General features: G+C 46.1%; 1 pseudogene; it reads left to right on the top strand.

The window, feature by feature from the left end:
- Nucleotides 1-5454: 5454 nt before the first annotated feature.
- On the top strand, nt 5455-9837 carry LOC114779500 (mothers against decapentaplegic homolog 6-like; annotated as a pseudogene).
- The last annotated feature ends 5994 nt before the right edge of the window (nt 9838-15831 follow it).

Raw genomic sequence — 15831 nt, 5'->3', positions numbered from 1 at the left:
TATATATATAAAACTTTATCTGGGCAATTCTACTGAAAGCTATTTTTATCATGCGGTCAGTATGATATTTGGAGTGTGTCAGGATCCGGCCCGAAATGGGGTTACTCCGGTCCAGGATCCGGACCGGAGTTTAATTGTTGTCCTGTGTAATGTTCCCTAATCGTTTTCACCTGTGTCAATTGTATAAAGCTGCCCTGTTCGTTTCTGTCCGCTGTCAGGTCTTTGAAGTTATGTTCCGTGTTCACCAGTGTCTACATCTCGGATGTCTCCCCTGTCCTGTGATTCACCATTAAACCCCTGTTCTGTGATGTCAGGTGAAAGCGTCCTTCATTCCTCGTCATCCTCTCCATTCACCCGCCACATCATGCCCGCATGGACGTGACAGAGTGATATTTTGTTCAGTGTGATATTTGGTGTGATATGTGCAGTTAGTGTGATATTTGTTGTGATATTTTGTTCAGTGTGATATATAGTGTGATGTGTTTGGTCAGTGTGATATTTGGAGTGATATTTTGTTCCATCTGATATTTGCTGTTGTAACATGACCGTGGGGAGAGAACAGAGTGTAAAAAACTCTCTCTCTAGACACACAAAAGCAACCACTCCAACTTGATGTTTCCTGGCAGAAAGAGGCATGGCACACTAGGGGTTACAAGGATGAACGGTTTCTAATTTATTAACACCGGTAAATTATTATTGCAGTTACATCTGAATATTTTTGTAAAAAGGTACCAATGTTAAAGAGAAAACTAAAATGGAAAGAAAGAATAAGGAGAGAGAGAGAGAAAAGCTAGGAGAAAAATGGGAGAAGAAAAACCCCTGAGCAAGAAAGCCCAGTCCCTTTACCACATGTGAACAGATCTTTTATACACCTGGCCTTCAGGAGGTTTTCACAGACCAATCAGAACCTGCTGTTTCTGATGTCACGCCACCGATGCCTCCCGTCTGTGGAAGACAAAGACAGTGGCCGGTCCCGACGGCTGACACCTCACACGTTTGGCTCGGGGGAGGACCGGCAAATGTTGCACTGCCGTCCGACAAAAGACATGTAAAACAAAGACACAGGAATGTCATGGCTCTGTGACAGCTCTTCTTACAGACGGCCGCTATGCAAAACAAAAGTGTAGAAAGGCCATGGTCCTGCGACGCCCCATCTTACACTGTGATATGTGTGGTCAGTGTGATATTTTCTTCAGTGATATTTGTTGTGATATGTGTGATCAGTGTGATATTTGCTGTGATATTTTGTTCAGTGTGATATTTGTTGTGATATGTGCAGTCAGTGTGATTTATGGTGTGATATTTTGTTCAGTGTGATATTTGGTGTGATTTCTGTGTGATATTTGGTGTGATGTGTGTGGTCAGTGTGATATTTGGTGTGATGTGTGCGGTCAGTGTGATGTATGGTGTGATACATGCGGTCAGTGTGATATTTAGAGTGATATTTTGTTCAGTGTGATATTTGCTGTGATATTTTGTTCAGTGTGATATTTGGATATATATATATATATATATATATATATATATATATATATATATATATGGTCAGTGTGATATTTGTTGTGATATTTTGTTCAGTGTGATATTTGGTGTGGTATGTGCGGTTAGTGTGATATTTGCTGTGATATTTTGTTCAGTGTAATATTTGGTGTGGTATGTGCGGTCAGTGTCATTTTTTGTTCTGTTTGATATTTGGTGTGATGTGTGTGGTCAGTGTGATATATGGTGTGATACATGTGGTAAAAGTGATATTTGGAGTGATATTTTGTTCAGTGTGATATTTGGTGTTATATATACGGTCAGTGTGATATTTGCTGTGATATTTTGTTCAATGTGATATTTGGTGTGGTATGTGCGGTCAGTGTGATATTTGCTGTGATATTTTGTTCAGTGTGATATTTGGTGTGGTATGTGCAGTCAGTGTGATTTTTGGTGTGGTATGTGTGGTCAGTGTGATTTTTGGTGTGATATTTTGTTCAGTGTGATATTTGGTGTGATGTGTGTGGTCAGTGTGATATTTGGTGTGATATTTTGTTCAGTGTGATATTTGGTGTGATATTTTGTTCAGTGTGATATTTGGTGTGGTATGTGCGGTCAGTGTGATATTTGCTGTGATATTTTGTTCAGTGTGATATTTGGTGTGATGTGTGCGGTCAGTGTGATTTTTGGTGTGATGTGTGCGGTCAGTGTGATTTTTGGTGTGATATTTTGTTCAGTGTGATATTTGGTGTGATATTTTGTTCAGTGTGATATTTGGTGTGATGTGTGTGGTCAGTGTGATATTTGGTGTGATATTTTGTTCAGTGTGATATTTGCTGTGATATTTTGTTCAGTGTGATATTTGGTGTGGTATGTGCGATCAGTGTGATATTTGCTGTGATATTTTGTTCAGTGTGATATTTGGTGTGGTATGTGCGGTCAGTGTGATTTTTGGTGTGATATTTTGTTCAGTGTGATATTTGGTGTGATGTGTGTGGTCAGTGTGATATTTGGTGTGATATTTGTTCAGTGTGATATTTGGTGTGATATTTTGTTCAGTGTGATATTTGGTGTGGTATGTGCGGTCAGTGTGATATTTGGTGTGATGTGTTGTGGTCAGTGTGATATTTTGTTCAGTGTGATATTTGGTGATATGTGTGCGGTCAGTGTGATTTTTGGTGTGATATTTTGTTCAGTGTGATATTTGGTGTGATGTGTGTGGTCAGTGTGATATTTGCTGTGATATTTTGGTCAGTGTGATATTTGCTGTGATATTTTGTTCAGTGTGATATTTGGTGTGGTATGTGCGATCAGTGTGATATTTGCTGTGATATTTTGTTCAGTGTGATATTTGGTGTGGTATGTGCGGTCAGTGTGATTTTTGGTGTGATATTTTGTTCAGTGTGATATTTGGTGTGATGTGTGCGGTCAGTGTGATATTTGGTGTGATATTTTGTTCAGTGTGATATTTGATGTGATATTTTGTTCAGTGTGATATTTGGTGTGGTATGTGCAGTCAGTGGGATATTTGGTGTGATGTGTGTGGTCAGTGTGATATTTGCTGTGATATTTTGTTCAGTGTGATATATGGTATGATACATGCGGTCAGTGTGATATTTGGAGTGATATTTTGTTTAGTGTGATATTTGGTGCTATATATACGGTCAGTGTGATATTTGCTGTGATATTTTGTTCAGTGTGATATATGGTGTGATACATGCGGTCAGTGTGATATTTGGAGTGATATTTTGTTTAGTGTGATATTTGGTGCTATATATACGGTCAGTGTGATATTTTGCTGTGATATTTTGTTCAGTGTGATATTTGGTGCGGTATATGCAGTCAGTGTGATATTTGGTGTGATGTGTGCAGTCAGTGGGATATTTGCTGTGATGTGTGTGGTCAGTGTGATATTTGCTGTGATATTTTGTTCAGTGTGATATATGGTGTGATACATGCGGTCAGTGTGATATTTGGAGTGATATTTGTTTAGTGTGATATTTGGTGCTATATATATGGTCAGTGTGATATTGCTGTGATATTTTGTTCAGTGTGATATTTGGTGTGGTATGTGCAGTCAGTGTGATATTTGGTGTGATGTGTGTGGTCAGTGTGATATTTGCTGTGATGTGTGTGGTCAGTGTGATATTTGCTGTGATATTTTGTTCAGTGTGATATATGGTGTGATACATGCGGTCAGTGTGATATTTGGAGTGATATTTTGTTTAGTGTGATATTTGGTGCTATATATATGGTCAGTGTGATATTTGCTGTGATATTTTGTTCAGTGTGATATTTGGTGTGGTATGTGCAGTCAGTGTGATATTTGGTGTGATGTGTGTGGTCAGTGTGATATTTGCTGTGATGTGTGTGGTCAGTGTGATATTTGCTGTGATATTTTGTTCAGTGTGATATTGGATGTGATGTGTGCGGTCAGTGTGATTTTTGGTGTGATATTTTGTTCAGTGTGATATTTGGTGTGGTATTTTGTTCAGTGTGATGATGTGTGTGGTCAGTGTGATATTTGCTGTGATATTTTGTTCAGTGTGATATTTGGTGTGGTATGTGCAGTCAGTGTGATATTTGGTGTGATATTTTGTTCAGTGTGATATTTGGTGTGGTATGTGTGGTCAGTGTGATATTTGCTGTGATGTGTGTGGTCAGTGTGATATTTGGTGTGATATTTTGTTCAGCGTGATATTTGGTGTGGTATGTGCGGTCAGTGTGATATTTACTGTGATATGTGTTCAGTGTGATATTTGGTGTGGTATGTGCGGTCAGTGTGATATTTGCTGTGATATTTTGTTCAGTGTGATATTTGGTGTGGTATGTGTGGTCAGTGTGATATTTGCTGTGATGTGTGTGGTCAGTGTGATATTTGGTGTGATATTTTGTTCAGTGTGATATTGGTGTGGTATGTGCGGGTCAGTGTGATTTTTGGTGTGATATTTTGTTCAGTGTGATATTTGGTGTGATATTTTGTTCAGTGTGATATTTGCTGTGATATTTTGTTCAGTGTGATATTTGGTGTGATATTTTGTTCAGTGTGATATTTGGTGTGGTATGTGTGGTCAGTGTGATTTTTGGTGTGATATTTTGTTCAGTGTGATATTTGGTGTGATGTGTGTGGTCAGTGTGATATTTGCTGTGATATTTTGTTCATTGTGATATTTGGTGTGATGTGTGTGGTCAGTGTGATATTTGCTGTGATATTTTGTTCATTGTGATATTTGGTGTGATGTGTGTGGTTAGTGTGATATTTGCTGTGATGTGTGTGGTCAGTGTGATATTTGATGTGATATTTTGTTCAGTGTGATTTTTGGTGTGATATTTTGTTCAGCGTGATATTTTATGTGGTATGTGCGGTCAGTGTGATATTTGCTGTGATATTTTGTTCAGTGTGATATTTGGTGTGATGTGTGTGGTCAGTGTGATATTTGGTGTGATATTTTGTTCAGCGTGATATTCGGTGTGGTATGTGCGGTCAGTTTGATATTTGCTGTGATATTTTGGTCAGTGTGATATTTGGTGTGATATTTTGTTTAGTGTTATGTTTGTGGTCTGTGTGGTTTTGTAGGCAGCTTGGTGCTGAGTTTTAGGGGTGGTCAGCTTGTGGTCTGCAGGACAGTAGATCTGGTGGGAAGGTCTGTAGTGAAGGATGCAGCATGGAAGTTGTGCCTTTAAGAGCTCAGAAACTTGAAACCTTGTTTGCGCAACAGTCAGTCCAGCGCACCGCCGCCAAAGTGTCTAGACCAGCACATGATGGGAGTCAGCCAATGGCTCCAGCTCTCCTCGGGGGCCCCGTGCGTGTGTGCGTGTGTGAAGAAAAAAGAAAAGAGGGAGAAGAAGCAGAGAAAGAAAGGATCCGGGCTGCAGTGTGTGGCCAGCAGCCTCGCAGGGTCTGGACATGTCGGGAAGGACTTTAACAACTTTCTCAGCAGCTGTTCTTCGTCCATCTACGTTAGAACCAGGGGAAGCGCCACCGCCGCGTTGCCTGGTCTATTTATTTATTATAACTCTTGTTCTTGTTCTTGTTCTTCTGGCTTGTTCTCGCACGCGTGTACGTGAATGTTTGTGTGATTCTGTAGATCTACAACTGAAATCCAGCTTTTGTTACTAATTTGGATTTGACCTGGATTCTTAGTTCTGAAGTGTGTGTGTGTGTGTGTGTGTGTGTGTGTGTGTGTGTGAGATGCAGCTCAGCTCTGCAGCTCCAGGTCCAGTGTGGTTCCACCACCAGCTTTCTGAATGCCCCTCATGAGGATCAGCTGTATTAAGAGGTCGTATGTTCAGGACGAAACGCTCAGGTCTCCTGCGGCGACTCTGGAGAAGCCGTCTGATCCCAGTTAGAGAGGGGAGGAGTGGAAATGGCCGGACTGGTGAGGGGGGTGTGGGGACGGGAACCAGGACGGGGTTCTGGAGCAGGGAGACCCTCAGTCTTCACACCACAGCGACTGCATGCCTCTGACCTGCTGCTTGTTTAGAGACTGGGACCACTCGCAGGCAAGAGGTCCAGGTTCCTGCCAGGTGACACAGAGGAACCGAGGTTCTCCAGAGGGTCTGGAACGGGAGCTGAAACGCGCCACCTACTCTCTGCTGAAGAGGCTGAAGGAGAAAGCGCTGGACGCTCTTCTGGAGGCGGTGGAGTCCAGGGGAGGGGTCTCCAGTGACTGTGTGATGGTGTCGCCGGCGGAGCTCCGCCTCGCCGGCCAGGAGACTCCGCCTCAGCTGCTGCTCTGCCGGCCTGTACCGCTGGTGTGCGACCTGCAGGACGCCGCGCAGCTCAAGCCGCTCTGTGAGTGCAGGAGCTTCAGCCCGCAGGACGGCCCGGCGCTCTGCTGCAACCCGTACCACTACAGCCGGCTCTGTGAGGCGGGTAGGTCCTGAACCTGGTGCCAGTTGGCAGCTCCCGGGTTGTGTTTGGGGGTTTATTTACGCGTATCTAGGATGGAGCGGGACGACCCCGCTGACCCGCCGGCCATGTGCAGGATCGCTTTGTAAAGATGTAATCCTCGCTATTCCTGGCACGGGATCTGGATCCGTCCCTAACATCCCAGTCCGCTGGCAGGGATCTGAGCTGCACACAACGACAGGTTGCACGGAATTTGAGGGGCTTTAGGGGGTCAATAGGGGGTCATCATCCATCGGATGATGTACAGGTCAGGGGTCGATCAGGGACACTGTCCATCCACACAACCACACATGAACAGAACAGAAAGCCGCACTCAGTAGTAAAATGGCGAGAACTTTCATCTTGTTATTCTTATTGGAAATGAGATCAACCAATCAATAGAATTCCTCTGTGAGGGTGAATGGGGGCGGGGCTGTGGAGAGAAAGCCACGAAGCCCCTCCCCCGAACGTACATAGCCGCTGCACCCTCATGCGTGTCCTGATGAAGGTGGGTGGGGGGTGGTTGTGCTCTGTGAGTAGAGTTTTCACACACTTTACACACAGAGAGCGCAACTTACACTACCACTGTGTGCATGTGGGGCGGGGCTAATATCTTCTTATTTTCTTCTCTAGATCAGCCTTAACGATACATTGATTAATTTATCGGTGATTAATGGACAGTTGGTTAAAAATTGGTGCAGATGGTAAATGTTATTGACCAGAAGAAAGTTGGTTATGATTAATTTGAGTACGTTGGGTGATGAGGTCACTAACACCCACCTTCCTGTTCCAGAGTCTCCTCCACCCCCCTACTCACGACTTTCCTCCAGTTTGGAGCACAAGCCACTGGGTGAGCGCGCAACTCATCTTCTCCTGCTTCATACTGCTGGATTTGAACCCCGGCTCCAGACAGTCCTCATGTCTGCACATTGCTGTTAGAAAGTTTAGGCTCCGTTACAAGTTAGAATTTGAATGGTGCTGCTGCTCCAGATACTCTGCTGCTGTGAAGTTGGTATGTTTTCTTGCTTCTGTAGTCAGTGCAGCACTTTTCAAATATGATTTTAAAGTTGAGTTGAGTTAACGAACTTCAGACTAATTGTTGCTGATTAAGTTCCTCTCTGTGTATGGAGACATTTCCTACGTTTCTAAATGGAACAGTGGTGTATATTTCTGCTGACTCAAGACTGAGATGCTGATTACTTTGAAGTTTGGGATGAGAGTGATGGGTGGACATGAAGTCATATTCGTTTCTCTCATTCCTCTCAGACCTGTCAGATTCCTCTCTGTCTTACACTGAAGCTCTAGACGGTGGACATCACTGGGACATCTCAGGTGAGTTCCGGTTGTCTGTGGTTCCACACCTCACTTCATTACAGTCTGAAGCTCTGCCCATAACTAAGTAATCCCACTCTGCACGCACCAGGTATACAGGACGTGTGTGTGTGTGTGTGTGTGTGTGTGTGTGCGCGCATGATAAAGACATCTTTGATTGAGCTGATATCCCAGACGCCAGATATCTGCAGCAAGTCACTGTCCAGCAGGAACACAGAACCACACAGACGTGTCCCTCTGGCTTCTCAGCCTGCTGGTTGGCTCTAATAGCTGAAGGGAATCTAATCCTTGGCTGAAGATAAGAGGCCCTGTGCCCCGCCCCCATCGCACCCCGTCCAGCTCCGCCTCCTACTTCTACCTATGAGGAATGAGCTCCTCCCTGCAGAATTCCCTGGATTTGGCACTTCACTCAGGAACTTTAATTGGGGCTTGATGTGAAAAGCTGCCTGAGGATGAGGAAGACGTGGTTATGGATCTAGAACCTCTGACTGGCAAATCACACCTTCTGCTGATCCACAATGACAGAAGTCAATTATGTTCTAAACCCACAGAGACCGATGTGAAGAAATGGTGTTGGTACCTGGGCGCTCAGGGTTTCCACACACTGGTCTGTAGACAACTGAGCGAGGATGTCATCATTGCTCATTATGGGGCAGTGGTGGTCTAGCAGACCAGAGCCCGGGTTGCCGGTTCGAATCCCGATCCGCCAAGGTGCCACTGAGGTCCCCTTGATGAAGGTCCCGTCCCCACACACTGCTCCCCGGTGCCTGTCATGGTGCCCACTGTCACCAAGGGTGATGGTTAAATACAGAGGACACGTTTCACTGTGTCACTGTGTGCTGTGCTGCAGTGTCTCACCATGACAACCACTTCACTTTCATCAATCACAATGGGGCAAGTGGTGGCCTAGCGGTTAAAGAAGTGGCCCCGTAATCAGAAGGTTGCCGGTTCGAATCTTGATCACTGAGCAAAGCTCCCCACACACTGCTCCCCGGGCGCCTGTCATGGGTTAAATGCAGAGGACAAATTTCACTGTGTGCACTGTGTGCTGTGTATCACATGTGACAATCACTTCACTTCACTCCATGACATATCTACTGAAAATGAACACACACACCCTCACACACCCACACACACCCTCACTGCTTTACAAATACTGCATCCTGCAGGCCAAGCTCCGCCCCCCTCAGTCATTATCCCGCGTTGCATCTCAGTTCTCCAGTTTTACGGTGGTCCTGTGCTGAACGGATGAACTGATTGATTAATTGACCGATTTATTGATTTTTTGCTCTCTTCTGTCCCTCAGATGCCAGTTTGTCTGCCGACGTCCCTCAGCAGCAGCAGTGGTTTGCAACGTGGCGTACTGGGAGCACCGCACGCGCGTGGGCCGGCTGTACGCCGCGTACGAACACGCCGTCAGCATCTTCTACGACCTACCTCAGGGCACCGGCTTCTGCCTGGGTCAGGTGGCCGTCCAGCGGCGGAGCAGCAGCGTCCAGCGCACCCGCGCCAAGATCGGCCCCGGCATCCTGCTCAGCAAGGAGCCCGACGGCGTCTGGGCGTACAACCGGAGCGGCCACCCCATCTTCGTCAACTCGCCCACGCTGGACACGCCCGCCGGCCGCGCCCCGCTGGTGCACAAGGTGATGCCCGGCTTCTCCATCAAGGTGTTTGACTATGAGCGCTCTGCGGCGCCGAGGACCGGTGGCGACCCCCGAGCCTCCGGACGGACCGTACGACCCCAACAGTGTCCGCATCAGCTTCGCCAAGGGCTGGGGCCCCGCCTACTCCCGCCAGTTCATCACTTCCTGTCCCTGCTGGCTGGAGATTCTGCTCAACAACCACAGATAACACACACAGTTATCCCAAATATGTTCAACTTAGATGTAATATAAAGTTTTCTATATGCTATGAGATATATCTATATTGTATGTGTAAATACTGGAGTCGTTTTTACTTATTTATGTATGGTGCAATGTGTACGTTGACCACAGGAGAAAATGGAAAATGCACTTTGGCTTAAAAATATTATATATATAAATCTATAAAGAGAACGAGTCACAGTTGGCGAATGGGTTTGATGTTAAATGTTCATCATCAGACGAAAGACTCATAATAAAATATTTACATTCAAACTACGCCGCGCTGCGTCCGGCCCACTCGGCACACCGTCCGTCCGTCTGTCCATGACTTGCGTGGGAGGCTGTTTTCAACACTGTGTGTGTGTGTTGTGTAGAATTTTAGGAGGGTGCGGTAGATGGGCTCCACTGCTGCCACTTTAACAACACTGCACTGTGGGGGGCGGAGTCTAATTCTGGCAGCTGCGGCGTCATTCAGGCACTCAGAGGGAAATAGAAAACTACGTTCTTCCCTCAGTAACCCCTAAATTCAGACTGGTCAGCATTTGACTTTATTTCCAGTAAACACAGTGTGTGTGTGTGTGTGTGTGTGTGTGTGCGTGCAATGAATTGTGTGATTATAGCTTCACATCAGGTCACAGTGGATGATTAGAGCTGAGATTCCAGAGTCGCCGCAGGAACCAGGAAAAACTGTGCAGAGCTCCTCCCTTTCTGATGTTTCATTGAAAAGTTCTCAGAATCTCACTGTCTTCATCAGCAGCTGTCAGCATCATTGGATTTCTGGTTCTAAAGGGAACATACTGCAGCTGAAGAAGCTGCATTATGTGTTGGAGAAGCTGCAACAGTGTGTTGTTAAGATTAAGATGTGTTGAGATGCTGCGCAAGTGTGTTAATGAACCTGCGAAGGTGTGTTTGAGAACCTGTGATGGTGTGTTGGTGAAGCTGTGAAGGTGTGTTTGAGAAGCTGCGATGGTGTGTTGGTGAAGCTGTGAAGGTGTGTTTGAGAAGCTGCGATGGTGTGTTGGTGAAGCTGTGAAGGTGTGTTTGAGAAGCTGTGATGGTGTTTTGGTGAACCTGTGATGGTGTGTTAATGAACCTGCGAAGGTGTGTTTGAGAAGCTGCGATGGTGTGTTGGTGAAGCTGTGAAGGTGTGTTTGAGAAGCTGTGATGGTGTTTTGGTGAACCTGTGATGGTGTGTTTGAGAACCTGTGATGGTGTGTTGGTGAAGCTGTGAAGTGTGTTTGAAGAACCTGTGATGGTGTGTTGGTGAAGCTGTGAAGGTGTGTTTGAGAAGCTGTGAGGGTGTGTTTGAGAAGCTGTGAAGGTGTGTTTGAGAAGCTGTGATGGTGTGTTGGTGAACCTGTGATGGTGTGTTTGAGAAGCTGTGATGGTGTGTTGGTGAAGCTGCGAAGGTGTGTTTGAGAAGCTGTGAAGGTGTGTTTGAGAAGCTGTGATGGTGTGTTGGTGAAGCTGCGAAGGTGTGTTTGAGAAGCTGTGATGGTGTGTTGGTGAAGCTGCGAAGGTGTGTTTGAGAAGCTGTGAGGGTATGTTTGAGAACCTGTGATGGTGTGTTGGTGAAGATGCAACAGTGTGTTGTTAAGATTAAGATGTGTTGAGATGCTGCGTAAGTGTGTTAATGAAGCTGCGAAGGTGTGTTTGAGAAGCTGCGATGGTGTGTTGGTGAAGCTGTGAGGGCGCGTGTTGGTGAAGCTGTGAAGGTGTGTTTGAGAAGCTGTGATGGTGTGTTGGTGAAGCTGTGAAGGTGTGTTTGAGAAGCTGTGATGGTGTGTTGGTGAAGCTGTGAAGGTGTGTTTGAGAAGCTGTGAGGGTGTGTTTGAGAAGCTGTGAAGGTGTGTTTGAGAAGCTGTGATGGTGTGTTGGTGAAGCTGCGAAGGTATGTTTGAGAAGCTGTGATGGTGTGTTGGTGAAGCTGTGAAGGTGTGTTTGAGAAGCTGTGAAGGTGTGTTTGAGAAGCTGTGATGGTGTGTTGGTGAAGCTGCGAAGGTGTGTTTGAGAAGCTGTGATGGTGTGTTGGTGAAGCTGCGAAGGTGTGTTTTGAGAAGCTGTGATGGTGTGTTGGTGAAGCTGTGAAGGGGTGTGTTGAGAAGCTGTGATGGTGTGTTTGAGAACCTGTGATGGTGTGTTGGTGAAGCTGTGAAGGTGTGTTTGAGAAGCTGTGATGGTGTGTTGGTGAAGCTGCGAAGGTGTGTTTGAGAAGCTGTGATGGTGTGTTGGTGAAGCTGTGAAGGTGTGTTGTGAAGCTGTGAGGGTGTGTTTGAGAAACTGTGAAGGTGTGTTTGAGAACCTGTGATGGTGTGTTGGTGAAGATGCACAGTGTGTTGGTGAAGCTGTGAAGGTGTGTTTGTGAACCTGTGAAGGTGTGTTGAGAAGCTGTGAGGGTGTGTTTGAGAAGCTGTGAGGGTGTGTTTGTGAACCTGTGAAGGTGTGTTTGAGAAGCTGTGAGGGTGTGTTGGTGAAGCTGCGAAAGTGTGTTTGAGAAGCTGTGAGGGTGTGTTGGTGAAGCTGTGTTGTGAACCTGTGATGGTGTGTTTGTGAACCTGTGATGGTGGTGTTGGTGAATGGTGTGTTGGTGAAGCTGTGTCTGTGAACCTGTGATGGTGTGTTGGTGAAGCTGTGTCTGTGAACCTGTGATGGTGTGTTGGTGAAACTGTGTTTGTGAACCTGTGATGGTGTGTTTGTGAACCTGTGATGGTGTGTTTGTGAACCTGTGATGGTGTGTTTGAGAAGCTGTGAGGGTGTGTTTGTGAACCTGTGATGGTGTGTTGGTGAAACTGTGTTTGTGAACCTGTGATGGTGTGTTTGTGAACCTGTGATGGTGTGTTTGAGAAGCTGTGAGGGTGTGTTTGAGAAGCTGTGAAGGTGTGTTTGAGAACCTGTGATGGGTGTGTTGGTGAAGCTGTGAAGGTGTGTTTGAGAAGCTGTGATGGTGTGTTGGTGAACCTGTGATGGTGTGTTTGAGAAGCTGTGAGGGTGTGTTTGAGAAGCTGTGAAGGTGTGTTTGAGATCCTGTGATGGTGTGTTGGCGAAGATGCAACAATGTGTTGGTGAAGCTGTGAAGGTGTGTATGTGAACCTGTGAAGGTGTGTTTGAGAAGCTGTGAGGGTGTGTTTGAGAAGCTGTGAAGGTGTGTTTGAGATCCTGTGATGGTGTGTTGGTGAAGATGCAACAATGTGTTGGTGAAGCTGTGAAGGTGTGTATGTGAACCTGTGATGGTGTGTTTGAGAAGCTGTGAGGGTGTGTTGGTGAAGCTGCGAAGGTGTGTTTGAGAAGCTGCGAAGGTGTGTTTGAGAAGCTGTGATGGTGTGTTGGTGAGATGCAACAGTGTGTTGGTGAAGCTGTGTTTGTGAACCTGTGATGGTGTGTTGGTGAAGCTGTGAAGGTGTGTTTGTGAACCTGTGATGGTGTGTTGGTGAAGCTGTGAAGGTGTGTTTGAGAACCTGTGATGGTGTGTAATGGTAGTAAGTGGTGTTTGAATCTGGGTCTTCTGGTTCATAGGCGAGTGTGTTACACACTAGGCTACTACCACCCTAGTACTTGGGCCTCATACTGCCAGATGTAAGCTGGCGGACGACATCATAACTCTGGATAGCCTTGCTATCTCACCAAGTACTGAAGTAAAGGATCTAGTTGTCCTTGTTGATGCAGGTCTCTCATTTGATTCCTATCTTTCACCTTAGAAATATTGCAAAGATAAGAAATATGATCTCAATGCATGATGCAAAGTTGGTCCATGCAATGCATTACTGTCTGGATGCTCTAGTAGGTGCATGAGTAAACTCCAGCTAGTACAGAATGCTTCAGCTAGAGTTCTAACTAGAACTAGAAAATTGGACCACATCACCCCAGTCTTACAATCACTGCACTGGTTACCCATCAAAATCCATAAAGCATTTAATGGACTTGCATCACAGCACATGAGTCAACTTTAGTTATTAATGATCAGCCATTCTCTTTGTTGAAGCACTGAAGGTGTGTTGGAGAAGGTGTGAAGGTGTTAGAACACTGCTGCTGCTGCCCCTTTCTTCTTCTCACTGTGCTCCTGCAGGCAGTGAGTTCATGTCTGTTGCTACGTTGGTGATGCTGCACTGATATTTTGGTGATTCGTGTCCCGGCAGAATGATTCCCCTCCCTGCTGTAATTACAGGGTGCAGAGGGACCTCTGACGTCCCAGCAGGATTTATTTCAGTTTTACACACACACACACACACACACACACACACACATACACACACCACATCCTATTCTGCTTATGTTCTGCCATGTTCTTTCTCTGTTCTCTCTGCTCTAGTTGTCTTGTTGTGTTGCTAAAGCATGAAAAGTACACACACCCCCTTCAGCTTCTCTGTTACAAGTGTGTGTGTGTGTGTGTGTGTGTTTGTGTGTGTGTGTTTCTCGCTGCTCCACTCCTGCTGCTTTTTTCCGTCAGGGAGGCGGTGTTTCTGAGCACAACTCTAATTTGTTCCATATTGAGCTGAAGTGGGCGGGCGCAGGAAATGCTGTCACTCTGCCGCCTTCCCAAACTTCCAGTCTGAGGTCTGGCAGCTGCGCCGCCATTCTGCTCCAGTCGAGCTGCGGTTCTCCTGAGACCAGCGTTGTCCACGTCCAACGTCCTGCGGATCTTTCTGTCTGGGATTCAGTGTCCTCTGTGTGGAACATTAGTACAACAAACACACACATTCTCTGTTTCTGATCTGCTGCAGTCCCCGCTTTTTCCTCTTGAGTTACAGATGATGGAGACCTCCAACTCAGAGGTCATGTTACACATTCCTGTGGCACCACTCTGTGTGTGTGTGTGTTCTCTGATCTCAGCATTCACTCACTAATAGAATATTGTCAGGGGTCAGAGGTCACCTGTGTCCAATGCCAGCGCTCAGGTAAGAGTGGTGCTAGCAGCATGTGATGATGTGAGCACATCCTGCATTCCTCCAGCGGCCGGCGTGCAGCGGCCTGTTGCTCCGCCTCTTGTCCCCATGGCAGGACGTCATCAGTTCAACACAGAAACCAGCTGTTACTGCGGGTTACAGAGCAGGTCACAACTGGTTAAACTCACCTGGTCTGTAACATCTGTAACGGCTGCAGTTCCACTTTTACAGATTTTAACATAAAAATCTAGGCCAACAAGACCAAGGAGCTGGTGGTGGACCTCTGCAGGAGACAGCAACTGGGCTACAAGACCCTCAACATCAATGGAACTCCAGTGGAGATGTTGCGCAGCTTCAGATACCTGGGTGTCCAAATCCAGGTTCAGAGCAAAAGGGGAAAACAGCGCCTGTACCACCTGAGAAAGAGAGGAAGTTCAGGGTGTCTTTCTACACACCCAAACACACCCCAACACCAGCCTGTTCCAACATCTCAAATCAGGCAAAAGGCCATAAGGATGCTGAACCAGCACATGCAGCACACTGGTTATATACACCGTGCACAGATCCACTACCCATAAATAAAGTGAAGTGATTGTCACTTGTGATACACAGCAGCACAGCACACGGTGCACACAGTGAAATTTGTCCTCTGCATTTAACCATCACCCTTGGTGAGCAGTGGGCACCATGACAGGCGCCCGGGGAGCAGTGTGTGGGGACGGTGCTTTGCTTAGTGGGACCTCAGTGGCACCTTGGCGGATCGGGATTCAAACCGGAAACCTTCTGATTACGGGGCTGCTTCCTTAACTGCTAGGTCACCACTGCCCATGGTGTCTGTGTCTCATGTTCTCATAGCCTTATTATTTAATTCTCTAACTTACTTAACTATGCACAGTCAAAACAGAGTAGTTCAGGATGCATTTTACTGCGTGTTGTACTGCTGTAACTAAAAAAATCTTGAATCTGAAAGACTTTGACCAGGTAAAAGGTTCTATAGTTCACATTAACCAGTTACGAGTGGCTTTAATTTAAAAACCACTGTCACTTGAACGGACTTTAACCAGCTTTAATGTGGATTACATCACTTATTTACATAGTAAAGAGGATGAAACCCAGCAGTTAAAATCAGGTGAAGAGGGTAACCAGGTTCATACTAAAGAGGGTGCAGTTATGTTGCAAAATGTGGCTGCTAATTCTCCTGATTGAAACGAAGGGTGTGATGGCGTGAAGGTGAGTTGGTGAAGGTGTCTTGTTGGTGAAGATGAGTTGGTGAGTAGCGGTTAAAGAAACGGCCTCGTTATCACAAGGTGCCACTGAGGTCCCCTTGATGAAAGTACCATCCCCACACTCGTCCCCGGGCGCCTGTCATGTGCCCACTGCTCACCAA

Source organism: Denticeps clupeoides, unplaced genomic scaffold (assembly GCF_900700375.1).
Source record: "Denticeps clupeoides unplaced genomic scaffold, fDenClu1.1, whole genome shotgun sequence".
In the NCBI taxonomy this organism is placed as follows: Eukaryota; Metazoa; Chordata; class Actinopteri; order Clupeiformes; family Denticipitidae; genus Denticeps; species Denticeps clupeoides.
This window is presented reverse-complemented; position numbering and strand designations above follow the sequence as displayed.